Source organism: Astatotilapia calliptera, chromosome 3 (assembly GCF_900246225.1).
Source record: "Astatotilapia calliptera chromosome 3, fAstCal1.2, whole genome shotgun sequence".
Lineage (NCBI taxonomy): Eukaryota > Metazoa > Chordata > Actinopteri > Cichliformes > Cichlidae > Astatotilapia > Astatotilapia calliptera.
Genome location: NC_039304.1, coordinates 22,464,954 through 22,470,963, shown reverse-complemented (window position 1 = coordinate 22,470,963; position 6,010 = coordinate 22,464,954). Strand labels below are relative to the sequence as shown.

The 6,010-nt window shown below is 42.2% G+C and overlaps 1 long non-coding RNA gene across 1 annotated transcript; it reads right to left on the bottom strand.

Moving 5' to 3' along the window:
* Positions 1-423: 423 nt before the first annotated feature.
* On the bottom strand, positions 424-3,082 carry LOC113018963 (uncharacterized). Its single transcript, XR_003271887.1, has 3 exons — positions 3,018-3,082; positions 1,760-1,895; positions 424-462 (listed from the first exon to the last, which is right to left on the bottom strand). It is a non-coding gene; the product is annotated as an uncharacterized LOC113018963 (long non-coding RNA).
* Positions 3,083-6,010: the final 2,928 nt, after the last annotated feature.

The window sequence follows — 6,010 nt, the reverse complement described above, 5'->3', positions numbered from 1 at the left end:
ACCACCCAGCTGTGTAGAAACTCCGTCATGCTAGCTAGCACGCAGTACGGAAAAAGTCAGAATAACGAAAATAAACTCCACCTAAACTTGGTTCATATCTGACCCAGAGAGACTGCAGGTCATAACTTCTTACCTGAAGTTCAGTTCACACTTGGACCGGCGGCCGCCTCGGGTCTCTTTTCCTTCTGCGTCCCTTTTCCTTCATCCACCTGCTGCCTCCACCACTTGCTAATGTTACTGAATCTGTGGAAACTCCGCGATGCCACCACACGAAGTAACGAGTAACGACCCTATCTAAATCCCAGTAACGAGTAACGCGTTCCTGATTTTGGCATAATAACTAGTTACCGTGCTCGTTACCACAATAATAACGTAGTTACTGTAACGCGTTACTTAATAACGCGTTAGTCCCAACACTGGTTGCTCCTCCATCTCAGCCATTGAGACTAGTCGCAATTTATTCTAAGGAAAAAAAGAGAAACAACAAGACATTTTTAAAAAGTTTGTATTTTTATAATTTTTTTTACCTAGAACATAAACAACATAAGCAAAAAAAAGGATTAGGGCTGTGCGATATGACGATATATATCAGATGACGATATAAAAATGTCTATTGTTTCATATTATACACTATTGTTTGTTTTGTGGTGTTGCAAAATAAACTGTTTACGGCAATATTTTTTTCATGATTTTGATGGTCACTGTAGTGGCTATATTATTTCTTAAAGTTCTCTCTTTCTCTTATACTTACAATAACCACACTATGGACGGACAAGTGACTGTTTTTACGCGTACTTTCGTTACCAACAATGACGGTAAAACCAGTGCGTGGCTCTGCTGTCCGCTTGTTTATTTTCCACATAAACCTTTCACAATAAAGCTCAAGTGTCTGTTGAGACTTTTCAAAATAAACTGAAATGATATACATTATTCTCAAACATAAAATTTCAGAATATGCATCAAACAAATTACCTCAAATAAAAACATCAAGTAACTATAAATGGCACTTACAGTCACCACGCAGATGAAGGCACAGAGAATACCAGCATGGCCAGCAAGGATGAGGCAGAACCAGCTAGCTCCAAACAGAAGGACCAGTCAAAAGAAATCGAGGACCTTATTGTTAAACGAGGGGCTACCTCTGTAGCATGGACATGGTTTGGTTATGAAAAATCTGACACGCCCCAGAAAACTGTACTATGCAAATTATGCCACAAATTGGTCCCCACCACCACTCAAACACGACAAACCTCTTTAACCACCTACACAAGAATCACATGAAAGAGTATGGAGAGAGTTTACGAATGAAAAGCAAAAAAGAGCTGTCAGGTGCTCAAAATAATCCGTAGACTCAAACGTTAGAAAAGGGTTTTCCTCGCAGCACGCCATGTAATAAATACTCAGAAAGAAAATGGCGGCCGTTTAAACTCATGTCTAAAAATGTATAGTTTCACGCATCGGTCAAAACACTCGACTCCAAGTACACAACGCCCAACTGAAAACATTTCACATAAGTTGAGTTGCCCGAGAATCACAGAATTAACAGAAAATGCACTATTTTGTGATATATATCGTTATCAGGAGAGATATGTCTTACATTGGGATGTGAGATTTTGGTCATATCACACAGCCCTACATAGGATTATAATTCACGTAGAGTTGCATACACATAACACCATTCTGTTGCAACAAAAGCAGTTTATAATTAAAGTAACATACATACCTTGAAAAACTAAATCAACCACAACATTAAACTCACCTTGTTTCTGTAGAGAAGGTGATCAGGGTTTTTCTTCATTTCCTGAGACCAGCTGCTCTGGATCATCACCAGCTTGTATCTTCATCTTTTTTTTCCACTCGGGGAAGTCTGTCCTTTTCTTGGCCATTGCTCTGCACTGGAAAACCAAAGTGTGTGATCAAAGGTGAAATAAGGGATATTTTTCCATTGCAGGACTTGCAGAGTGCTTCAAGTAGTGATAGCTGTTGATCCATTTCTCAAATAATCTGTAAGGATCTGGATTTTTAAGAAAGATACAAATATCTCTGCTTATATTTGGCTAAAAGCTTGATATAGATAAGGCATATAAAGCCCCTGCACACCAGAACTGCGCTTACATTATAGTTCAATCAAGAAATAGTTATTATTGATTTATTATTGATTTTTTTTTAGTAATCATTATTAGTATTTAATCACATTAGCACAGTGGGGTGACAAAAATATTCCACATACTAGAAATGCTGCTCAGCATTTCATAAAATACATTTTCAATAAATGTTGGAGTAACAACACAGTTACAGGGAAAATGTGTGTCTGTAAATATTAACTAAACATTTCTATGTGCTACAAAATAGACATAATTGTAAATGTGCTGAGGTGAAACTATACTTTCCATAATATTACCACTGCAGTCTGTTAACCACCGAAATAATCTATGCTGGTCAGCTAGCTAAAAGTATTTACTTTAGCAGCCCAAATCAGAGGCTAACATTAGCATTTGCTAGCGACAGCCAGGAAGGTCTGAGGCTTAAACTAGGGTTAGTGTAACTTTTCCTGAAACCCTTTTAAGTGTACAGTAGAGCCAACTGTAAAACACAGGTATTGATACAGTACTTATTAGAGTCCTAGAATAATTTCTAGGACCATGAAGTTCTCACTTTTCCCAGTTATCCACATCGCTGACTTTTGCTAATTAGCTAGTTAGCAGTCACAGCTGTGTAATATCCAGAGAGACACAGAGAGCTAACTATAATATTTAGGAAAACTGGTTCAGCCACTGAAGGGCAAAACTGGTGGTATCACAGTAAAAGTTATTTTAACATTAACTAAAATAAAGCTTAAGTCATGTTAAACCTAAATAACAATTATTTTAAAAAATGAGTCAGCAAAATATTCCTGACTTGTCTGGAGACAGCCGAAACCAGTTAACAAATACATTAACAATTCTTTCTAAATAAAAATGCGGAGTCTTTTGAAAAACATTATTCTAATAAAAGGAAACATGAGTTTTAATACTTACCACAGAAATTTGAAGGCAGTTTCTCCAACTTCAGAGTCCAAAATCCAGATGAAGCCTGAAAGAAGCCTAATGGTTGCTCTTGCGCTTACTTTTCCCTCCTTTTCAGGTTTTTTTTCCCACAATGCATTGCAGTAGTTGAGAAATACAGAAAAATACTTGTAAACTAATACGGGAAATTCCTTCACGTTTATACAGTAGATTGTACTGTATTTTTACAGAATTTTTTTACAGTGCAGGATCCTTTTCTAAGTAGCTGGTGGCTGGTAACTGTGCAGGGGCGGATCTAGCAAAGTTTAGCCAGGGGGGCCGATAGGGCATTAACAGGGAAAAGGGGGACAAAGACATACTTTTCTTTCTTATTCTCATTTAAAATGTCTAGATTTTAATAAATAATTATCTGAATCTTACACCCAAAGTTTTAATCTGATGTAAAATATATAGAAGTCCATTACTGTATATAGTAACTATTAAGTCTAATATACCCTAGTTAGCTATACTACTTTTTCCTTTGGGAAGATACCATCTGTGCAGTCTGCAATTCTGTTGAAGAAAGATGTTGAATCTATTTAATTATTCTTGAAAAATAATTTATTTCTGTGCATTTTTTTTCCACACTGCATCAAATTAAAGTTGATTACGTCGATTTAGCACCATGAGGTGGAGGGTGGGTGGTTCCCTATTTTTTTATTTTTTTTTTTGCTGGGAGTTTGCAACCCTATTAGTTAGGTTGCTTAATATTTCTGCTAAGTACTCTTTAAAATACCAGAATAGGGAGGTTTGAGTAGGTTTAAGTTTATTAGATTGATCAGTTTTGCTGAACTATGAATTATTTTGGGTGCAGTGTATTTTTTACATACAGGGATAACAGAATAGCTTTAGTGTTGTTGTTTATTTAAACTTGAGTATGAGCTTATACAAAATGCAGCAATATATTAAAAAACAGTTTTATTGATTAAAAAACACACTATATCGGATTCATATCGGTATCGGCAGATATCCAAATTTATGATATCGTATCGGACATAAAAAAGTGGTATCGTGCCATCTCTAGTTGTTTATTGAGCTTCATTTATTTTTGAGCATTTATGGAGCTTTAGTTCTTCTTGTAATTTAGTCTTAGAGTTTAATTTGTTTCCTCGGTGTTTTCCTGTCTCATCCTCCTGTGTCAGTTCCCCTGTGTTAACTGTTACCCTGTTTCTTGTGTCTTATGTTGAGTTTTACTTCCCTCTCAGTGTGTTTGTTTGTGTGTGTGTGTGTGTGTGTGTGTGTGTGTGTGTGTGTGTGTGTGTGTGTGTGTGTTGTTCACTTCAAGTTTCACTTTTTCTTATTCAGTCTGTCTCAAAGTGCATTTAGGTCCTCATCTATCATCACATGACAGGATGAAGAAGTTTGATGTTTCTGCACAGTTCAGATCAATAATTTTATTCAGCTCTGTGGGGCCAGGCGGCGCTGCTGCACTGGGCCCCGGTCCGGATGGGCCTGGGCCCCGTTTCCCTGGCGGGTCGCGGAGTACGGGGGTGCCTACTGGGGTCAGCGGGGGAGCTGGCCCCAGGGAGGGGTCACTTGCCCCTCCCTTCCTTCCCTCCCCATCTCCAGCTGCCTCCCTCTTCCCGCTCCACCACAACCACCCACACATGCAGGGCCTTGGAGTAGGGGTGTGTCACCAGGGTGCAGAGGAGGCTACCCCCCCCCCCCCCTGTCCCCTTCTGGCTGCCCCTGCCTCAATTTTATCCCACAACTTAGACATTCACATTACTCACACTCTCATTACACATACATATAGGATCTTGGGGGTGGGCACGCTACACGGAATCCAAATTACCATCAGGGTGTACACCTCACCCCTGGCGTTGTTGCCCACCTCTCAATTTTAAATACACGTAGACATTGAGGGCTAGCAGGAGGGGCTATGTGCTTACCTGCTGCTCTCTGGCAGGTAGCTCCAAGCCCTCCTGGGTTTTAAATGCACCTTAGAACACACATGCATCAACACTACAATGAGCGGGTGGAGGGAGGTTTGGAGTCTTCTCTCACCCCCGTTCTCTGCGGCCTGCTGGAGTGGGGGGCTAGGAGGAGGAGTTGGACGTCCGACTGGGGTCTGGAATGCGGGCCCTCCCTGCTGCTGCGGAGTCGGGGCGGTCTGCTTCTCCCCACTGCAGGGAAAAGGGTAACACCACCTGGGTCTGGGTGCAGTTCCCCCCTCCAGGGACAAGGGTACCTAGACCCGGTTCTTAGAGTACGCTTGGGGAGTGTGATTGTGTGAACAGCGTCTCTTTATGTCTGTCTCCACGTTGGTTGAGTGTGGAGTAAGTGCATATGAGAGCATGAGGGTGGTAATGGATGTTTGTATCTGTGTGTGCCTGTATTTCTGTGTCTATATGTCAGGTTGGGTGTCAGGCGCCACTTCTCTGGGGACATCTTAGGCCCTCCAAGGTTTGGAGGCCTATCTCCCCCTACCACCACTTCCCCTGCCGGTGGCGGACTCCCTCAGGTGTCGGTGCATTGGTGGTTCTTTGTGTCCGGGGATGGGCGTCCAGGTACACACCGGCTCACTCCTTGGCGGCCGCTTATCAGGGCCTGGAGCCTGGGGCTCGCTCGGGCCACTTCGGAGGTGGGGTGCCCCCGGCCTCTCGGCCTGGGGCTCGGTCACTCAGGCATGGCTGGCTGCCGGCGGAGCTCACGGGCGCGTCACTGCAACTCCCCCTGGCTTCTGCTCCGCGGCTGCTGAGTGACCCCTCATCTGGGACTCTCCTCAGCTCTTTCTGGGACAGTGGCGCGGCTGCCCCTCTGTTGGTCTTCCTTGGTCTCTTGTGTTCTGGGGGCCTCTGGATGTCTGGAGTTTTGATCTCCTCCATACCTCCAAACAAGTATACTTCACAAGTATGTATCCACCTGCCACTCCGATGTTTTTGTCAGAGAAATTAAATCTATTTTTGTTTCACATTTTAAGCTGACTGATAGGTTCTCCTCTAACACTGCTGCCCTGACTTGTG